Source organism: Aphis gossypii, chromosome 2 (assembly GCF_020184175.1).
Source record: "Aphis gossypii isolate Hap1 chromosome 2, ASM2018417v2, whole genome shotgun sequence".
NCBI lineage: Eukaryota > Metazoa > Arthropoda > Insecta > Hemiptera > Aphididae > Aphis > Aphis gossypii.
In genome coordinates, this window is record NC_065531.1 from 1,537,629 (window position 1) to 1,562,064 (window position 24,436).

General features: G+C 24.3%; 2 long non-coding RNA genes and 2 pseudogenes across 2 annotated transcripts; 1 reads left to right on the top strand and 3 right to left on the bottom strand.

Annotated features, from left to right (window-relative positions):
- Window positions 1-4,256: 4,256 nt before the first annotated feature.
- Window positions 4,257-5,377, bottom strand: LOC114131649 (uncharacterized). The gene is made up of 3 exons (XR_007604391.1): window positions 5,243-5,377; window positions 5,027-5,174; window positions 4,257-4,363 (listed from the first exon to the last, which is right to left on the bottom strand). It is a non-coding gene; the product is annotated as an uncharacterized LOC114131649 (long non-coding RNA).
- Window positions 5,378-11,194: 5,817 nt separating this feature from the next.
- LOC126550545 (uncharacterized) lies at window positions 11,195-12,328 on the top strand. Its single transcript, XR_007604659.1, has 3 exons — window positions 11,195-11,359; window positions 11,448-11,594; window positions 12,188-12,328. It is a non-coding gene; the product is annotated as an uncharacterized LOC126550545 (long non-coding RNA).
- Window positions 12,329-13,749: 1,421 nt separating this feature from the next.
- LOC126550510 (uncharacterized) lies at window positions 13,750-14,603 on the bottom strand (annotated as a pseudogene).
- Window positions 14,604-17,293: 2,690 nt separating this feature from the next.
- On the bottom strand, window positions 17,294-20,783 carry LOC126550511 (uncharacterized; annotated as a pseudogene).
- Between the last annotated feature and the right edge of the window lie 3,653 nt (window positions 20,784-24,436).

Here is a 24,436-nt window from a genome sequence, read left to right on the forward strand (position 1 = left end):
AAATTTTTACCACGCGACGCAATTAGTTGCCAGGCATATTTTGAAATGTCCTTGAGTTCGAACTAATGACTGCGCATGTGGCCAAGTGTGTGATCATTGTACACCACACTGCCTCACAATAGAATAACATAAGTTATTATTTTTCAATATTCAAAGAAAGTTGAACATCGTCATGCCAAATTGAAAATTTGTTCAAGATATTTTGAAGTAGGTATTTTACAGTCTTCATGGGATGGCACTGTATGAAATATATTTATGTTATTGGCAAATAGCAGATTTTGATATTGAGAAGCTATTGAACAAACAGAATTTATAAATATATAAAACAGAACAGTAAAGGTCCTAAACGATTAGCTTGAAGAATACTTGAAAACACTTTAAATTGCTTAAATTCCATATTATCAAATAGATTGGCTAACTGTACGCTTTCTGGAAGGTAGGATTAAAGACTATTTTACGTATAAAATTAATGTTTTCTACACGCAGTAATGTACCTATATTGTCTACACAATGCGCCGTCTAATAAATTGTGCGAAAAAGAAAATATAATATTATACCGTAAAATATTTTGTCGATTTGGTAACATTAGAACTTAAAAGTGTCAAAAACGTTAACTATGAACAGTGAAAAACTAAAGAAAAGTTATGAAACAAATTAAAATGTTAGTCAATCTAACGGGAATCTTATTTAATTATACTGTGTTAAGTTAACAACTGTTAACCTATTAAATATATACTACAGCGTGTCCAGTGCACACTCTACATCGTACGGCCATAACAACCCCATTCATCGCATGCTCCGATCTTTCCAATTTTAATTCCACTTTAATATTTTTTGTTTTCACTATGTACTATTATATATTTATGTTCCAATATTTAACCATACATATTGTCATGTTATAATGCCTCACGGCGTATATTCTGTAAATAAATAAATAAAAATTATAACGTGATGCCGAATCTTATGACTGTTAAGCTTCGCTACACATACACACATACGCACACTCATAAACTACGATGATACACAATATTAGATACGTATTTTATTATATATATTTATACATTAAATATAATATTATACACTTATATTATAATTTATAATATGGTGTAATGTGTACATGATGATGCACCATTAATGTGTAATATTTTACCTATTATTATTCGTATTTTATTTGAAACAATAAGTCTCGTATAGAGATATTATTTTTACTATTATAATCATCATCAGTATCATAAAAATCATCAGCATCCTAAAAATCACATACAAAATCGTAAAAAAATGATCATTCATCGGCCGCGAAATAACATTACGCATGCTGGCGGTAGTTTCTTAAATAGTTCAGATCGATTTCCGGAAGAATTGCTACGATTAAAATTGTTATTTTTAAACAATGAGTTTTTTTTTTTTATCATATATTGATTTATTGACGATTTGGCTCATAAAGTCATAAATGATAGTTTAGTCTTATCGATTGTATGGAATCGCTGTTAAAACATTGCTCATCTATCATGTAACCAACTGAATTTTCATCCCCAAAAAGTTTTTTTACAATAGTTAATAATATATTTTTAATTTTAGAAAAAAAAACACATGTTCAAAACATCAATATCTATAAAAACACAACATTAAAAAAATTAATAATAATAATAATAGCTTTCAATAATTGTAAAACCAATACCTAACTTAATGCAACTTCGAATACAATATAATATAATGTTTTAATCAATTTTAGAATAAAGTCCATCGAACTTGAAACAATATTATATTCATATAACTCTAATCACTAAGGTTAATGATCTGATACTGTGTATGATAAATACAATATTAAAATAAATTTTAAAAATGTTGATTAGAATTATTTTAGTCAAATTTATTTTATATATTTTTCATTAATGTATATAACAGTTTTTCAACTGTTATAATAATTTACATGCAATAAAATATTAAAAAATGATATCGTGCGTGATATCAAGTATGCAATAAACTTGTTACTTAACTATTTATAATCATATTAATTCGATAAGAAGTGAATAGGTATAATGATATGATTATGGCACCACCGGACCTTATGATAAAAATAACACATTATTAAGAACATTGAAACAGGTAAAGGTTATAAAAAAAATAAGACAAGACAGTTATATACTTCGGAAATGACTGATTTATTTTTGGTGTCAATACTAATATGAATTACATATTATTGTACTGTTTGGGATATGGTATTTAAGTTTGCAGTGGATTGAATACATTGGAGTATATTAACAGTTCTGAAAAAAAAATAACCTAATTAAAGTTATTATTTTAATAATAATAAAAATAATAATTTATCATTATCTATATTGCATAATTTAATAGAGTATAAAATACTATGAAAATATAATATTTTATATTGCTAGCTATGAAAAGAATTTGAATTCAAATGCTTCAAACAACTATTACTATGTTTTAAAGTACAATAGAAACAATAATTTGTTGTATATATTAGAAAATTACTAGTGACTAAAAGTTGTGTGATTATTTAGGTTAGAAATACTCATGTAAAATTATATATTAATTTATTAAAAATCTTTACTATCGACATTTTACGTAAAATGTTTGTTAATAATCATTAATCATGACGTTTCGTGGCACATCTATAAAAGCATCGAGGCACACCGGTTAGGAAACGTTAAAGTGTAGTCAATAATCATTTTCTAAATAAAATTTTAATTTGACACGCGTGTGTTATTAATGTGTCAGAATTCACAAATCAAAATGTGTATAATTTTTAAAATAAAAAAAGTATTAAATTTGAATATTTTCTTTTTTAATTGTACTTATAATTTTTTTCTAAACACTGTGATATAATCAAAATTATTGTTATTGAAGTAATAAATTATAAATTCAATAAATTGTTCGAAAGTCCCTCCGTTGTGTGCGCAATTCTTGAGTTAGAAAAATTTTGACTTATAGGAATTTATGATCTATAAGTGTAGTTTAATGTCCCGCAAACAGAATTGAAAAATATTAAAAAGGTAATGAGTGATTAAGTGTACTGTTTATTGGGACATAGGTACGGACGTACGGTATATATATTATATATTTTTAAAACATTTTGCTTAAGTTAAAATATTATTAATCTAGTTATTATTATTATTTTGTGCTGTTGTATTTGTTTTTTTCGAATCTAGTACATGCATCAATTATTGGTTCACACTGGTAAAGTAATAATCAATTATTTTATTATATTTAGTTTTTAAATTAATTTTCACTATTTATGTTGATACCTTCCATGATGTATAAAAAAAGTTGAAAGCAAGATAATGAGAATATCTATAAAAATAATGGTGAGGTTTTTTTTTTTTTTTTTTTTAATTATGTATTTTATATGATTTGAGTTCAATTGTTATGATTATATACAACCAGATTAGGCCAGTAATGAAGTAGTTGTGTGTCAATATTGTTTAATTTATTTTTAAGTCAATGCCTTAAACATTTCAGTTCTTTTTATCAAAATACTTTAAAGGTATATTAGATACATTTTAATAATAACTAAGCATAAATCACCAATCTTTGTCTAATATCTAATAAAAACAAAACATTATTGTTTATGTATGACATTATTTGCTTTTTTTATTATGATAAAAAAGTGATAATAATTTTTAATCATTACAGTTAAATCAGGTTATTTTATTGATAAAATATTGAAACTTATAATTGTTAAATTATGTGTTGAAATTATTAAGTAGTTAAAAATTTGTAAAAACTGAAAATGCTTTTAAAATATCCAAAATATTAATGATATTAATATAAATAATGTTTTGAATTAATATTTTATGTAATATAAATTTTATCGGTCCTATGGCGTTGGGTACACACTACACACATTTAATATTTATGCATTCGAACCGTCTACAATTTGTTGTTGGTGTATGTGTGACGAGTGTGTATGTAATTTACCGATTAAAATTAAGACTATTACTATAATAGGTGCCTACTCTTATTAGGTATTAGTAGGTTATTATTTATCATTGATTATAGTTTTGGTTTTTTTGTATAATTTTAATAATAAAGCACTTAATTCTCTAGCCATCTACATTATTTACTAGTCATTTCTAACTCTTTTTGGAGTCCTCAAGTAATCTTGAATGTGTGATGAGGCATAATATGCTTATAATTATGTACCTATTTTGAGTTCAGTTCAAAAGATATAATTATAACCAGCGAAGAAACTGAAATAGTTATATAGATTAAAAATAAACAAATTAAAAAAAAAATACGGATAATATTTATTTATTTTGCAATGTCAATACATATTACAATGTACTGTTTGGGCTATGGTATGATTAAACTTGAAATTGATAGACACAATGAATTAACAGTTCTGAAACAATACAAAAAATAAGTGAATACATTTAATTTAATTTTAATGTAGCGAACAATAATAATATAATGTTTAATACCTAGTTGTTTTAATTCTATTAGATTAATATGTATCGATCATACATTATAATAGTTTTTACTTTTACTCATAATAACTTATTATTTTAAATATTTAAACAGTTAAAAGGTATTTATTTAATTTGAACATACATTTTTAATTTATAATCGATGAAATTAAATTTAAAATTTATCAAAGTCCTATTGTAAATAATAACGAAACCAATAGTTATACTTATACCTACTTATTTACTTTAAATTATTGTGTCTACTTGTAAATATAAATATGTTTATGTATGTGAACTATGTATAGTTTTAATTAATAAGTTTATAAAAATATATAAAAAAAATCGTTTGCATTTTATAACAATAATTGTTTAAATTCAAAAATCTATGTGAGATTGATTAATGTTAATTGATAATGTATCACTTGTTGTTTTTTGCAAAATATATATTATTACATCTGTTCACACATACACAAATCGAAAGTATATAGCAAATAAATATTGTTAAAAAATAAGGTATTAATACGAATTTGAAAAAAAAGAAATATTTAAAGATTCATTAAAATTGTATTCAAAATATTTTACATAATTTATATACTCACCATCAATTGGTTGGTGGCTGGGCTGGCTTTGGCGACCGATTTGATGGCCTTAGCTGATTGGACTTGTCCAACAACGACGATGTTCATGGTTACTTTTTCAGCGCCCATTTTTGGTTTTTAGTTGGTTTTCGTTGAAATAAAGTGAAGACTGTAAAAAATAAATACTTAAATTTAGTTAGTTATAAGTCAAACGCATAATTATTATTCTGTACTTACCAATGAATAAAATTGTACAAATAATGTGTTATGCCAGATTAAAGTATTAGGATGCCTTTTTATACACTTTTGATTGACGGCGGAAGTGGGGTGATATAGTGGCGTGATCGTTTCAAAGTGTGCGTTTTCAGTGATTGACTGATAAGTCGGTTAAGATAAACTTGCGTAAACGTCTTTTGTACGAAATTATAATATAAATTTTACTATTTTACTATGTTTTTAACCAAAAAAATTATTTTAATATAGAGTATATTCTTAAAATAATGCAGTTTTAGAAGTAATATTATACCTAAAATACACACATCTTTATGTTAGCTCTAATTTTTCTACGATGAAGACAACAATTTAAAAATAAAAAAAGAGGGTGGTCAAGTGGGTAACATTCGGTTGTACAGTAGGCATAGCGTTGGTCACTATAGGATGTGTTTAATTTCAATGCAATGATAATTATCACCAGGGTTGGGATTTTATAGCACTTAAAGTTATATAAGTATGCGCTATAATACGACCTTAAATATTGCTAAATGTGCACTAAAAACATGCAAAAAAAAAAAAGGAAATCTTACAGTAGAAATCGTCAAAAAAGTCCCAACAACATAAGTAAATAATAAGAACTAGAACCAAATACCTTATTCGAAATCATCGTAATAGTATATTATTATACCTATAATCTATATAATATTATCGATGTAATTGTACGTTGTTGTACGTTGTTGTATTAGTGTAATCGGTCTATTTACTTAATCTATACTTTTACAATAAATTTACTTAATGATTCGATTGACAAAAATCTAAAACCACGTTTTGGTAAAATATAATTTCATAAAATAAGCTCAATTTTTATACAAAAACTAGGAAAAAAGCCAAAAAGTATCAAAAAGTCCAAAAAGCACTAAAAATTTAAAAGCTATAAAACATGCAAGAAAAAGCAAAATAAAATTCTTAATTTGAGTTCTCTGTATCATGAAACAATTTTTTAGCCTACTCTGATATTTTTTAAGTATCTCATAAGAAATATGCAAATGTTATAAAATCCAAACCTGGTCATCATTGTATACAAAAACCGATTCTGAACGGAAATGATTTGTTAGCTTAGGATATATTTAGAAAAAAGTAGTTAATATTTTAATGACCTTAATACTTCAAAATTAAATTATGTACAAACAATGGCAATTTAAACTACTGGTGTATGTTTCAAGTTTATACAAGTTATTTTAAACTGTAATGAAAATCTAAAAATATTTGATTGTAAACAATCGTTATTTTACATGTGAATATTTGATTTCGTAAAAATTTAAACTTAAGATAAAATTTTTAAAGTGGCCAACGCTTAACTTCTTTTTTATATTTATTGTAAGCCAAACTTGTGGAAAATCTTGAAATAAATTTTCAAATCTTAGCTATTCATACAAAAATGTTTGTATATTTTTAACAAGGTACAAAATAATTTGCAAATATTCATAATTTCATAACTTCAAAACTTCAAACGCTAGGTAATAAAAAAAATCGTATCTATGTATTCTTATAATTTTTCAATCACTATGAGACTACTGATTAACTCATGAGGAACTTTGTTGAATTCCAAGTATTTTTTAATTGAACTCGTTGAAGGATTAGATGAATGTAATATTAATTTTGTATGATTCTCTGGTTCATTTTCAATTTCTATTGTTTTCTTTTTAAATAATTTTATATTACATTTAAAATATGTACCATCTGTAATATTACACAGTATAATAATTTCTTATATAAAAAAACAATTGTGTAAAACCTTGTATTAATATAAATGTTTTAAATCGTTTATGAAATCTCTAAAGGCATATTAAAATGAGTAATATGACATTGATTTTTATAAAAAATAATAGGTATTATAATTATATAATAGCTGTAGGTAGTGGCATGTTAAATGTCTCGCAATACTTAGTAGCTTGTTATCTGGTTTGGATTTATTACGATCAATCTATTTTAAATTTATATTATATTTCTAGTACTTCTAATTTTAAAAGAAATATGGATTGGGTTGATATAAGTTTTAATATTAATTATTATAAAATAGATATTTCTAGCATGTACAATGTCTATATAGGTACCTATTACCATTGCTAAATCTAAACTATTTTGTATAAAAAACACTAAATAATTGTCTTTGTAATTACAAAAAAATAGTTTTAAAATTTTATATCATTAAAATAAATTCTGTAATTAAAATATTTATTATTATTTATTCTGGAGTTATAATGGATATCAATGGATTTGATGTTATAAATATAATTTAGTGTATTAAATAGGTATCTAACTAGCATAATACATTCATAACGTGTGAAAAGAATATTCATTTGGCTAAGATTGAATTATCATATAATATTCTGAATTCTATTGACTACTATAAACCTTCTATCAATCTACTAATCTCATCCGAAAATAGCTAAATGAGCTACTTATAATTATTCTATGATTATACTATCATTATGACAATAATATTATGTAATATGTTATCAATAATTCAAAAATAATATTCATTGAATGATTATGTTTAATAAAAGAATAGGTATTCTAAGGATATCCAAATTGAAAGGTCTTAAATAATATAATAATAGTATGCATAGACTATTCATTTCTTCCTCATAAAATATTACAGATAGAAATTATATAATATAATATATATTATACTATGTTTTATTTTTATAAAAATAGAAATATAATATTACTATAAAATTATTTTATTAATTAATAAAATATAGATAACAATAAATAGATAATTATTTATTTGTTTGTAACCTGTATTAAAATTATGTGGTTATAAATTCTTTTTTAAAGTAGATTGATAACTATGTTTATTATAAATTTATTAAACTTTAATATTTTATATAATAGATGATCACTCATAAAAAAAATACATTTATTAAACCTCGCAATCAGTTAGTGTTATTTTTAATTTTTCGCTTGCTTTTGTGAGTCATATACTAGCAACAATTTCGATAACTTTAATTGTTGTGTTGTAGAAAGAAGAAGAATATACTGCTTCTAAAATTAATTACTTAAATAAAATAAATTATTTTAATACTGGCTAATAACTTACTAAGAAGTAGATAACATACAATTGTTTTATTGTATGCTTTTTTTTTATATACTGACTACTGAGTCATATTTATTAGTAAATATGATGTATCATTAACACGGTTTAAGATTAAGATTTACCGTGTACCTATCTTAAACCATGGTCATTAACAATCCTAGCTGGTAATTTGTGTTAGTTTTTTTATAACTTCTAGACAAATTAAATGTATGTAATCAAGTGGTACTTTTGTCACAAGACCTATATTCCGAATCTTTTCTAAAATTGAACGACCATTATGATGATCTGCATCAATTTGGTTTAAAAAATCTTTATCAGTACGTTTGATAAATTCAATTTCAGGAAAATAAACAGAATTTACATGTTTTCCATCTTGTCTATATTTAGAACAAGATGAATATCCACTATGAATTTTTATAAATAAAACACTTGCCTTAACAACAGAATCAAATAAGAACATACTCATTTTTAAATTGTAGTGATTACCAACAATCCTACTTATACCGTACAATTTTAATGTAATGGCTTCATCTAAAAACCCGTCAAAAATACATTGAAGTCCAATGACTTTTCATGACCGTCATAAATACCTATCCACACAAAAACATCGAAAGTTATACATTAATATTATTTATAAGATATAATATTGGGCAAACTTTTGAAATTAAAATAAATTATTAATTATGATACCTAAAACTATTAGGTTCTGAACAAAGTGGTGAATGCATATTTTGAACTCAAGTTTAAGTTTTTACAAAATCCAAAATTCATGCTTAAAATAACGTTTTACGATCAAAAAGTTTTAGATTTTTGTTATAGTTAAAAATTACAACTTGAAGAAACTTGAAGCATAACCTATAGTTATTTAAATTTGAATTTTTGTACATGATTTAATTTTGGGGTTTTCAGGTCATTAAAACATAAACCACCTTTTTCCCCACCCATTGGAAAATATATTATATCCTAGCCCTTTGGCTGACAGGTTTTCTCTGTTCAGAATCGTTTTTCGTATACAATGATACCTATCATTGGATTCAAATTTAACAAATCCATTATAGTGGTCTACCTACTTTATGTCCGAGGTGCACTAGAGTACTATAGACAACTGTACAAGTGTTGCCCACTTGACCATCCTTTTTGTTATTGTGTATTGTTAAATAATTAAATAATTAAATTTAAATTATGTTGCATAGTAAGTAAAAATGTAATAAGCAATAACATTAATAATATATGAAGTATCTAATATCCTATACTTAAGTTTATGGATTTAAATAATTTTCTACTAAAAAATATGTTTATTGTTTATACTACCTATTTATAGAATACTTTTGAAATAACCTTCTAAAAGGTGTTTTAATTTATAAATAGTGTTTATTATAATTTTGTATTATTTATAAATAATTTATACATAATAATTAATAAGTAAATAAATAACTAAAACTAAGACATCCATTAAATGCAATGAGACATGTGTATTTCTCTTATCCAATCATACCTATTTTTCTAATAAATCAATTTAAAACCATATAAATATAATATATTCTATATTTTATTGTAAAGAAAAAAAATTAAAACTTAAAATGGTTATAATTTAAAAGATACGGTTTCAAGTAGGAATGATATAAATAATATTGAAATAAAGGGGTATACATACGACCTAGCTCAGAAATATATTTTTATATAATATTTATTTAACACCATTAGTCTGACCTTTAAAATTTAATTTATTAATTATATTTTTCAACAAATTTTCTCAAACTTAAAATTTAAAGTGAAAATAGTGACTGTTGATTGATTAAAACTATACTGGTTATATATATAAATATTTATATATTGATAATTTATTCAATTTGAAAAGAATTTGAATAAATAAGTAAGCACATAATTTGTTTGATAAAATAAGTAGTTGTCTTAAATTAATCTGGCATATTCCATACAGCTCGAAATGATAGTGCTCGTGTAATCCTCGTAGTATAAAAAACATAATTCATCATAAAAATAATTATTTCAAATTAATGAATAATCGAATACAGACCACATGCAATAACTGACATAAATTTACCTAACAACCTAACTACAAATATTATATATAAATCATATATCATTTACATAAAATATTAAAGTAATTTAAATAAATGATATCGTAAGAAAAATATATTTAAAAAAAAAAAAAAAACATAATAACTAAAATCAATATTTATCGTTTAAATACATATCAAATTCAAAATTGCGTCATAATTAAAATTTCAAATGACTAAAAAAATATTAAAATCATATTTTTTTTTTTATGTTTTGTAGGTTTATTAAAGACTATATAATATTAGGAACCAATTATAAAGTTTTCATGATTTATCCATACAAAATAAATACTTTGTAAATTTTAAGCTACAAAATAAATTTAAAATGTTTGTTTTTAGTATTAATAAATAGTCAAAATTTAAACCTTATATGTTTACAGAATTATTGAGCCTACCAATGAATACCTATTAAATAATATCTGAAGCTTTTACATCGATATTTGATGCATCTAATATATATATACATAAATATGTCAAAAAAAAAATCAACATGTATACATATTTAAAGAAAAAATTAAAAATTGTAAATGTCTTTAATAAAAACTCATCTATAGACAATCATTTTAAATCCAACAAAATAACTAAAATCACATTTTTCGAAAGTTGGTTATTTCTTGTGCCTAAAAATTTCGCGTATTGTTATTTTTTTACTGTTATTATTAAAATAAGTACCTACTGGGTTAAGAGTAAGCAACTAGATTTAAATATTCAATTAATGAAATAAATATGTAAAATATAAAAAGTAAAATTTTAAATTACAACATAATTTAATTACCTAGTGTATGATAGGTATGTACACAAATTACTTTTTAAGTCTTATCAGCTATGAATCAACAACGAACACTTGTTACAATCACGCCACCTGGTGCTACTCTATATTTTAATATTAAATGACGGAGTATAAAAGGAGGAACTGGTATTCCATTAAAGCATAACGCAATTTTTGTGCAAATTTAATCTTCAGTGAGTTATAATATTATAATAATATACTAAATATAATATTTATATTAATTAATTTAAACCATTCATATTTTATACATTTTTCTTTTAGTTTTCACTTTATTCCACGAAAACAAATCAAAAACCAAAAATGGGCGCTGAAAAAGTAACCATGAACATCGTTGTCGTCGGACAAGTCCAATCTGCCAAGGCCATCAAATCGGTCGCCAAAGCTACCCCAGCCACCAGCCAGTTGATGGTGAGTCTATAAATTATGTAAAATATTTTGAATACAGTTTAGGTTAATCTTTTTTTGGAATTCGTATTAACACGTCATTTCTTAACATTATTTATTTGCTATATATATTCGTATTGTGTATTTGTTGTCAGATACAGCAATAATAATATTCTAATAATATATTTTGCAAAAACAATAGGTAGTAAATTATGATATACACACCTAACATAAATTAATTGTCGCATTCCGTATATGAAAATTTATTATTGTTTTTATTATACTCTTTTAAGGATCTATTTTAATTGAATAACAAGTATTTTAATTTTTTTAATGGTTCATCATATATTTTGCAAAGACTAAAGTTTACAAAATAAATATATTTTTTATCGTATTGTATTAATACAAACTATTAATAGTAATTTGTAACTTAATGGATGTTTAATTTTTTTTTTCACTTAATAGTTGACAATAATTAGCCATAATATGATTTCATTAAAGTTCATACTATTATAGTTAATAATTTTGTTCTACCAAGATGATTTACATTTTATTATAATATAGTATATATTATTGTACGATAGTGTATTAACTGACTATTTTTTGTTTTGTTCTAGAACTGTTAATTCATGAAGTCCACATGAATCTCAAACTCAAAACCTCCATAACCCAAACAGTACATATTTTTTTAATTTGTTGATAATTATAATAATATGTGTTGCCATTGCAAAATAAATCAGTCCCTTCCGTCAATTAAATTTTGTTTATTATTTATTTTTGCTATTTGTGCTATTTGACGTTCCTAACATAATTTATAAGTCTTTGTTGCTATTTTAATTAAACACTATTATAGTAAGTAGTACCTAAACCTGGTGAAAGTGTAGATGTTCTTAGCAGATTGCTTTTTTCTGACGATAATGTTACTCATGAATCCCTTTTCAGAGTTCATTTTTTTAATTTTTGGATAGTTCATTAAAGGTAATGTGAGAACAGAATGTAAAAAAAAATTAAGTCAATATTGGATTTGTAAGTCACTAAAACATAGACCAGCACAATGCAAAATCAGTCTGTTATGTTATGCCAGAATTGATTTTTCTTTGAATTACAAGATCCGGGTAATATTATTTTAACTTTGTTACACGAATATATATATTATAATATTATAATATTATTATGTAAGTGTTTCAAAACGATATAGGCGTATAATATACAACAAAAAAACTGAAATTAAATATAATTATTATACTATGGTGGTATGATATGATTCTTTTACAAGTGAAACATTATTTTTTATTGATATTTTATTTTATACTTGATTGGAAAACCGAATTTGGAATGTGTAATTAATTAGACATCATATTATAAGTATTTATTAGATTTTAGACGAAAGAAGAAGACTAGTGCTAACGTTTCGCTTAGCAATATTAAGCCTCATCAAGTCGTTTTCCTATGTCTTGAATAGTTATAATCTTATTACTGCATTGTATAACAACTAAAATGAAAATGTAATATGTAATAAGATAAATATTGAGTAGGTCACAATATTTCTCGGATAGGTGCCTATACAGCGAAATGATCCTGATCTTAAGGAGGACTAAAATAATTTGAATAATTATCCTTTTTGGTGAACTTAGTTTTTTATAATAAAACTCACTAATTTTATGTGTATTTGAATTTAATAGAAGTAAAACGACGTCTGACAATACGAAAATTATGCGACTCAACGATTACAACGATTAACGAGTATATAACAGTGATAATAATTATTATATCACAAGCACAAGCCGATATTGGTGTAAAATACAAATCAGTGAAATGCCAATGTAGCGAAGATAGTAATAGTATATACAGGGATATCGCACATGTCATTTTAACGACTCGGGAAAAATAATAGCTTTATTTTATTTATAGGTACAAACTATAATATATTGAAAATACTTCACTGTAGCTTTGGTATTTGGACTTTTAGTCAGAATACCATTCGGGAAGATGTTCGTTTGGGAATTTCGGTTAGGAGGAAACGTTGGGTAATAAGCTTGATAATTACTGCAGAGCACGATAATTATATTGATGAACATTTAAATAGTAAAATAACGAAAAATTATAATTATGAACTTTTAGAAATATAACTGATAATTGACTATAAATTTAGTATTCATATTTCTCCTTATTTTTTTATTTAATCTGAACAGATTTGAATCACTAAGTATGCAAAGGCATTGTTTGATAAAATTAGTAGTTGTTTTGGATTAATGTGACATATTCCATATAGCCCAAAATGATAGTGTTCGTGTGATCTTCGTAGTATAATAAACTTGATCTTAGTAAAAAAAATAAAATTTTTCATATTAATAGTTTATTTAAGGTGTATAACTCGTTGTAGATACATTAATTATATCTGTAGTTTTATTCGAGGTATTTTTTCTATGACGGACCGTTGATAGAAGACAAGACTCATTCGATTTATCTAAAACCAAAAAATCACTTTGAAATAAAAGTAGCACACTAACTGTATTTACTTATTTGTATAAATATTCTATGTATTAAAGCAAATATAAGAATATATTATTCTAGTATTATGCAATATTTTATAATTTTAGTACCTCTTTTTCTGTAGCATAACTAATCCCATATAACACCATAATAATCATTAGTATTGTTAATATTGATATGGTAACATCTACAAGCTCAACTTCGGTGTTAATGTTTCTTGAAAATATTTTTTGATTGTAATTTGTTAATATAATTTGACTTATATTTGACGCGACAAACCCCACTATTGCTGATATTCCGTATATTGATCCATCTTTTAAACATTCAATAACGTCTAAATGTATGTCCCTTAATATACTTTTGTATAATATTCTTTCCAAAATGTGTTCATTAATCACGTATACCATCTCACTGGATGTATAATATTAGTAGTACATATTATCATTCATAAAATGCAAAACATTGACAAAAATTTTAAGCTATCATATGACCTAAACATATGCAATTTTTAATTAATAGAAGTTGTTTTCTTAGTATGCATGTTTTATTATAAAGTATTAACTGTAAATAATAAATATTCAACAGATAAATGAGATAAAATAGGTACGCAAAAGGAACAACGAACAATATAATTTATGATTTATTTCGTCTATAATACCTATATCAGTATTTAATATAGTATAATATTACTGTATTAAAATGTTAGGTTAGTTTAGTTAATAATATTTACCGGTGTTATAAAAGATAATTGTATGAATTAAAAAAAAATTATATTTAATAGATATGACCAAATGTATATTGAATCCTGTAAAATTAAAAAATTCCAACAGTGCATAACCAATTCATCTTTATTTTCATTGGTCTGACCACATTTAGTTCTATCAATGCTCCGTGGATCGTTTTAAGTTTAGATAAAACTACAAAAAGCTGATTAACAATAAATAAGTACCACACGTGTTATACCATACGACCTGTTCAATGTATATTAATTCAATACAAATGATCAGAACTACCGATGTAATGTCGAACACCTCCAAATCGAAACGCATCGCCTATAAAATAAAATTTTATATTAAAATTGTGGATATAACTGCATAAAATATGTCGATAATGTACATGAAATACTAATATGGACGATTATATTATAGACACAATGATTCAAATTATTAATACTACTGATATAATTTAATACATTTTCATGTAATTTTTATTATGATTATAAAAATGTCACGTCATTGTGAAATCTATAGCACTTATGCGGATATTGTTCTGTCCAGTTTTGAGGAAGACATATTATTTCGTCATTTGGATAATATGAAAAAGTGATTTATTATGCTATTGATAGGTACAATCATAGAAGGATATTCAATATTCATAAAAATAAGTTGCCTATATAAACACGTCTGTTGTAGTTATTATATAAATATCAATCTATTTTCACACAATTAAATATAGTTCTTACTGTTTTAGTTCCATCGTAGATTATTCTAAATCACAAAAAATAAATGTACATCTCAATATATACAATAATAATGTCGTTTTAATATTGCTCATGCGATAGTTTGTACTATCCATACAGCAAATCAAAAAAATCCGATCAAAAAAATTTTATATAAGACGCACACGCATAATCGATTGTGTCATTTTTATTTTACAATACAAAGTCTTGACGAATAATACAAAACAGTGTTATAGAACAATTTATTGTATAATATGGCTATTTATTATTTTCATCGAATTAATACTATTTTAATTTTTAGTCGATAAATTTTCCAAATTAGACTTGGAACTAATAATATGTAACACTGAGAAAAAAATAAGTGTTGAGTGAATAAACAGTTCATACTATTGTTGAGTAAATATAAGTTTGACTATCATACATAGCATAATAAATTAATATATTATTATAACACTTATCGTTGTTCCTGTTTATAGTATTATTATTGTCCATAATAGATTTTACCATGGAAACGAAGAGTATGAACATATCAGTAAATTTAATATTTTAATGTTAAATTAATTTTTATGGCAATATACTAGGAAGACTGTGGTTGTTGATGGTATCGTCTAGGTCGTATATACGTCTGTATGTGTATCTGTCTATTCATGATGAGAACTATGTGCGATGTCTTAATACATACTTCATTATAATTTTAACGGTATTTAACTCCCTTAGCTCTAAGACTATACTATGTTGTAGGTATTATACTACCATTCCATACATCCAACTAGGAAGATATCGAGCTATTTTTATAACAATGTGAATTAACTATAACTATAAGAAAATTTTAAAATTCCTTTGCCAAAAGTTTTTTCCACTCTTATGACTAACTATGAAGATAAAACTGCAATACATTCACCTGAAGATAAACCACCGTAAATTATAAACACATTTCAATTTATAGATTAAGATTAACTAAAATAATTAATATAAATTCTATTCACGCTAAAAATATACAATTCCTTCTTTATATTTCCAATGATTATCAATTTAATATCCTCAAAAGGTTAATATATCAATGTCATACTTGACAAAAGATTTACTTGAAGTTTTCACATTAAATCTAAAATTAAAATTCTTAATAGTCAACTTAATTTACTTCGCACAACTCTGAAATCAAAACTCTGTTTTCACACCCAAAATACAATTTACAGATCCATGCTAAGAGCTTTCGCAATCCAAAACCAGGGTTTTAACTAAATAGTTTCCATCTTCTAAAGTATACAATAGTTGTGTATGATTATTACTTTTAATTTGTTTATTATGAATAGTAGTATAAATTTTAAATACTACTATATATACAAAACAACTTTGTAGCGATCCAACAACCCGTTACCCAAGCCCAGTTCAAGTACTGAAAATAGCTAACCAACTACACTTTAACTGGGCTGGATTAGCGATAAATATTGATACCCATTTGGTTAAAAATAAAAAAGAACAAAACAGGTGTGTTTCACTATACACATATATTTGTTTATATATATCCATAATTGTACAGTTCTAGACTCTAGTTGATATTGTATTTGCGTATTTGCATAAATAGTGAGAAATGAGTAAATTTTAAATAAAAGTGAAATGTTATTCAACATTAAAACATAATTGTCTGATTGTCATACTGACTGGACAAATATTGTCATGATTTAATACAGATTGTAAATAATTTGGCTGTTGACTGATTAAAAGTATACTGATAAATAATTATTAATTTATTTATTTATATTGATAATTTATTTAATTTGAAAAGTATTTGAATAATTAAGTAAACACATACTTTATTTGATAAAATAAGTAGTTGTCTTAAATTAATCTGCCATATTCCATACATCTCAAAACGATAATGTTCGTGCAACCTTCGTAGTATAAAAAACTTGATCTTAATAAAAATAAATTATTCCAAATTAATCATAAATCTAATACATGAGTCATATGGGTGGTAAACTACATAATAATACCTATAATCACCTAACTACATTAATTAGTTTACCTGACGTTTTATTCTAGGGTTTCTTTCAATTACGGACCGTTTATGTAATACAAGACTCATCCGATTAATCTAAAAATCAAAAAAGATTATCATAACAATAATAATTTAAAATAAGTTGAACACACAAATAAAATACAATATTAACTCTATAGACTCAACTTTAATGTAAATGTTTTTATAAGACGTATATAATCAGTAGTAAAGAAATTAAATATATAATGGTGATAACACTTGTGATAATGTTTAATATCATCAAAAATATCAAAGAAAAATATTAAAATTATAGTGCAATTTAATTAAATTTTAGCTAATAATTATAGTACCCGTCGAAACTTCTACTATTAATTTATGATTATTCATATTTTGTGTATTGAATATTTGTATAGAATTACTCAAACAAAACTTTTTAAGAGGACGCCATAACCGCATGCATTTTCTCCGTCTTACAACAACGTACCATAGCAAATTGGCACTCAGAAGATCACGTTTATCTCTGTTAGGTTAGGACCTTATATGATATTCGATGGTAAGAAAATTATCTGTGTTGGTTTATTAATTTTTTAGATTTTTCTGTTTATTTTTTTCAAGTTATGCGTAATAATCATAAAAAACCAAAATATGAACACAGTTAAAGTTCTAACAATCCAATATCATAATAGGTCGATTCATTCTAGTTTATAAACTAACGAAGCTACAATTAGTGATCTGCTGAGCGTAAATTAGCTATGTTACGTACTTGTAAGACGGAGACAACACATTCGGGTATGGTATATTATTATGGTGTCCTTTTAACTTATAATATTCTAATAACAACAAAATATTTAAAAATCTATTTTTTCGTTACGTGGCATATTCGATTATATTTTAATATTGTATGATTTATTAACAACTCTATGATTCCGAGTAAAAAAAAAAAAACTTTAATAAAGTCTTTAGTTTTTACTGTCTTTAAATTTATTGTAAACCGTTTTAATGAATTCCCGATATTCTCTGCAACGATGATCAGCTAATCTACATAGGAATTTAATTTAAACTCAATTGTTATGGGGTACAATATCAGTATTTAATTAACTAAATATATATTTTAGTTATAATACTATGGTATCTATAAAACTATTTATTTTTTATTTAATCCTATGTTTAAATATTATTAAAAAATATATAAGTATATAAATATTTAGTATTGGTAAAAAGGAATTTAAAAAACAGTATTTCAATTTATGTAATTCTAGTTATATAATATAAATACCTCTTTTTCCGTGATATGTCCAATTTTGTATAATAGTATGATATTGATTATTTTTATTGATAATTCTATTAAAGAAGTTATAATATCAACATCATCTAAATTTTCTGTTGGAAAAAATAGGCTACGATAAAGTGTCTTAAGGATTTGAACGACATTTGTCCCGATAAGACCCACTGTGCCTGATAAACCGTATATTGATCTATTGGCATTGTTTAAACACTCTACAACATCCAAATACATATCTCTGAGTGTACTTATTTTTGAATATCCTTCCAAGATATGTCCATTTATCTTGTTCACCAACCACTTTATGTACAATATTAGTAGTATGTATTCAAAAAGTGCAACAAATGGACATATATTTGAGATCAACCATTCAATCTAAAAATATATTGTTTATTTTTATTGCGTAATGGTTGAATCTTTGTTTTAATAATATCTCACGAACATACCATAAATCATTTTAATTTAAAATAATGGATTAGAATTAATTTACTTTAATGGAATAGCACGTCGACGACCATTCATCAAACAAAGAGATTTTCTGTGTTTTTACATTTTATGTGTTTAGAATTTATCAATATATATATACATATAGCAAATTGAAAAGATACTTAACAATTTTTTTAACAAATATTGTAAAAAAACAAAAAGATCAATAACCATATAAACATAGGATTTATTGTGAATAATTAACTCACTAAACTATTAACGCTAAAAACACAAAATAGATTCTAATATGTCGTTCATAATCAAGATACAACACTTATGGATTTCATGATCACAAAATAATAGATAAAAATTATTATAGACCTACACATAGTTTTAATATAAAATATAAACTATTCACTGTAAGCATTTAATCTTTTGAATAGCTTAAAATTGTGTTCAATTTAAAATCTATAAAATAAGAAATAAAGTATAATTGGATGATTATAATTACCATAAGTCTTATATTGAATAATGTATTTGTGTGATGAGATTTGTATTTATACCAAAATAACATAGACATATTATATGTTAAGAAATATAAATTAATTCCAAGTATTCCAACTACGGTGAACCAATCAATTTTTATATTTATCGGTCTGACCACATTAAGTTGTATTAATTTTTCGTGAATTGTTTCAAGTTTAGTTAATACAGTTGAAAGTTGATTATCGAAAAATAAGCGACATATGGTCGATATGAATTTTCCAACCAACATCAATTCGAAACAACTGAGCATTATTAATGACGTTATTTCCGATATTTCAGAATCATCATTCTTTATCTATAACATAAAATTTAGTAACATTAACAATATTATACAATTTTGTTTTATGTTTGGCATTCGATTATATTTATGATTATAGATATTATCGTGCTATATTATATTTTCATTATTCGTTGTAGAGTACGAATCTTCTATGACCTAATATTGAGTAAGAGACTGATCTATGATAAAAGGAGGTCTGAATAAATGTGATAAAAAAAAATTCTCACAGGGAGCTACTTATCCGTTTAAAAAAAAAAACAGAATATTTATATTTGTATAGACGAATTTCAGGAACGATGACACTGATGAAGATGATGATAAATTTTATTTTGAATTATTAACACAAAGGTCAAATGTTTTTGACATGAAATTCATATAAAATTATATTATGGTATTACGTACCTATGTTATATATTTTTATTTTAGAGCGAGCTGATATTGAAACAATAGTGTGCTATTAATTGGGGTCGAATGCACGTATACGTGTAATTATGAATATATAATTTTTGATTAATTATTACAATTCAAAAATCATTTAAATTAATTAAAAAATTGATTACCACTGAATTTGCGTCGTATATTGCTAGAAAACTAACACAAATTATTAAATATCGTAAAATATGAAACATCACCGTCATCTTAAAATTTCCCTGATTGTAGTTTATACTACCAATACCGCAAATCATAAAAAACCTGTTAAAATTATGTTATATTGATTTCACACTCATAATAATAATTGATATTATTTTTATTTTATCAAATTAAGTACAAAAATGTTTAGTGTAAGAGGAGTTTCATGTGAGGGTTACTGAATTCAACTAAATTACAAGCACTATTTAAAAGTATTCGCAAATAAATGGTTTTACATTGTTTTAATTGAATGTCTCTTATGAAACGTTTATGAAGCAAAAAACAAATACTTTTGGTTAATGGAATACAGCATGCTTTATACTCATTATACATAGTGTACTTGATTAATCATAAAATACGTAATATGTTATATAAGTTATATGTTTTAAACGTTTATAATTCATCTTCATAAATTGGCTAGAAGTAGTTTGAGTCATGTATTGGTTGTACTTGATTCTTTTTATTTAGTTATTAATTAATAACAGTTAATATTTTATAGATTGTAGTAAATATATTAATTAATATATTATTATATATATTAATATATAAATATATTAATTAAGCAAATTGATTCCATTTCGCTGAAAATTATAGGCATCTTATGGGTTTCTGTAATGGTTGTATTAAATTTGAATTTAATGATATACACTACAAACCAAAACGATTATGAGTGTATCTCACGATTTATTTTTTGATAAAACTATTTATTTATGCTTATCACACATAAAAAGGTGTAATATTTGTTCTTACGTAGTTTTTTATATTTTTATGTAAATTTAAGAATAACTTGAGTGGGATCTAGTATATTTTTTTAAGCTTATTGACCAAGTGAAAAGTTTTTACTTGATATTTTAATGGGAAAAAAACTAAAATAGTAAAATATTTTGATTATCTATAATTAATAAATCAGCAATAGTCAAAATATATTGAAAACCATTTCATGCAGGTAAAAATATTTGTCTTTTCTTTAAATCTTATTGTTTTCATTTCGATTATTAAGAATAGTAATGGAATTTGTCATCTTTGACGGCTCGCTCTTTAACTATTTTATCAAATGTAACCTAACCTTTTCATGGTTATGTATACAAATAACTTATCTATAAATTACATAAAAATATATTGTCAATTATAATAATAAGTTAAATAGTTAATAAGTAGATTCACACACACACTATAAATTATACTGTCATGATAGGTATCTTCTTAATTATGTTAGAAGTAATTATTTTTCGTAAAATTTTATTATTTTTATAGTACAATTTTTATTCATTTAAAAACGATATTATAGAACAAGAAAATGTAAAATTTTTAATCTGTTAATTAATATTTTGTATATATGTAAAAATTGTTCGTCCTCTATGACAATAGAATAATTCTATAAGGTACTAATAACTTTTTTACTTCAATGAAATATGTATTATTTTTGTACAGTTTCAAACTCTAAAAGTACAAAAAATAAAAATAAATGTACAAGCATTAAAATATTTGAAACAGATTTGATTTCGTTAAATTTATGTTTATATTTTTTTTAGCAAATCAAGGAAATAATAAATTTACTATTACTTTAATTTGTATTAAATAGTTACAATAAATAGTTATTCTCAATTATAAATAACACATATAAGCAACATGTCTATATTTACTTCATAAATCACTATTCCCCTTAAAATCCACTTTGGGGCTTAGGGTAGATAATAAATAAATGAATAATAATTATCATAGAGGAGTAGAGTAAAGGATCTTTATTTGATTAATACACATAAGTCTATATATTAATTTTAGATTCTGAACGAAGTGATGAATGTATTGATTATACAATGATGTATGTTTTTTTTTTTTTGTGGTGGTGTACAACATAACTAGTCGAAACAATGCTTCAATTTCAAACTTCGGGGGTGGTATCCGATGGAAAAGTGAATATCCTTGGTGCATTATAGAGGTAAAAAGTAAACATTTTCCAACAATTTTCAAAAAAATCGAGAAAAACAAAAAAAAAATGACGGAAAAACGGGAATTTTTAAGCAAAACGAGTTTTTGACCGAATCGATTTTTTTATATGGCTGTAATTAAAAAACTAATCACTGTAAATACTTTAAATTTTCACCAAATGTTTATGTTAGTGTTATCTATATACAGTTGAATTTTCTAAAAATTTTGACTTTTTTTGAGTTATTTATAGACCACTGAAATTTTCGATTTTTATGCGAATTTTTTTTTGAAGTGTCGGTAAAAAAATTTTGAATAACCAAAAAAACTTGAAAATTATAAAATAATTATAAAAGAACTTTTATTTTGGTGTATTCAGGCCATTAAAACATAAACCACCTTTTTCACAAACCACTGGAGATTATATCCTAGGCTGACAAATCATCTTCGTTCAGAATCGTTTTTCGTCTACAATGATACCTATCATTGTATTCAAATTTAACCTACCCTAATCCGAGGTCAACCCCACTCCCTAATGTACAGAAGAACGGTACCCACTCGCCCGCTTTTTAGATTCTGAACGAAGTGATGAATGTATTGATTTTACAATGGTGTGTGTTTTTTTAGATTCTGAACGAAGTGATGAATGTATTGATTATACAATGATGTATGTTTTTTTTTTTTTTTGTGTCTGTGTACAGCATAACTAGTCGAAATAATGCTCCAATTTCAAACAATGGGGATGGTTTCCGATGTAAAAGTGAATATCCTTGGTGCATTATACAGGTAAAAAGTTAACATTTTCCAACAGTTTTCAAAAAAATCGAGAAAAACAAAAAAAAAATGACGGAAAAACGGCAATTTTTACGCAAAACCAGTTTTCGACCAAATCGGTTTTTTTTTATGGTTGTAATTCAAAAACTAATCACTGAAAATACTTTAAATTTTCACCAAATGTTAATGTCAGTAGTATCCGTATATAGTTAAATTTTCAAAAAATTTTGACTTTTTTTGAGTTATTTATAGACCACTGAAATTTTCGATTTTTTTGAGAAATTTTTTTTAAAGTGTCGATAAAAAATTTTTGGATGACCAAAAAGTTTTGAAAATTTAATACAAGGTTCCTTATAAGTTGTTTTTAATGTAGCTAAAAAAAATTAAAAATCGTTAGTCACAATTTTTTTTTATAAGCGTTTTTAGTTCAAATTGTTACGAAATCTGTCGAAAACGCGAAAATTTGCAAGTAATTTTGAAGTTGAAAAATCATAAAATTTTTTTCTTTTATAACTAAGTTTTGAAAATTTGGTACAAGGTTCTCCATACATTTTTCTTCAAATATCTGTAAAAAAAACTCTACCGGATTCAGACAAAAAATTTTTATGAGTGTTTGAAATTTAAATTTTTACAAAAACCGCGTTAAATAACAGTTTAGCCTCAAACGATTTTTGATATTTGTTATAATTCAAAAAGTATAAGTCGTAGATACTTGAAAGTTTTATCAGTTATTTAGATTGGTATTTTATTTACTTGATTTAATTTTCAAAATATTTTGACTTTTTTTGAGCTATTTATAGACAACTGAAATTTTCAATTTTCCTGAAAAAAATTTTTTTGAAGGGTCGATAAAATTTTTTTAGCCCTATCAAAATACTTGAAAATTGTATACAAAGTTCCTCATATGTTATTCTTATAGTGATTAAAAAATTATAAGAATATATAGGCACAATTTTTTTTTATTAGCATTTGAAGTTCAAATTTTGACGAAAATTCGTCAAAATTATGAATATTTGCGAAATATTTGAAGTTGAAAAATCATAAAATTTTT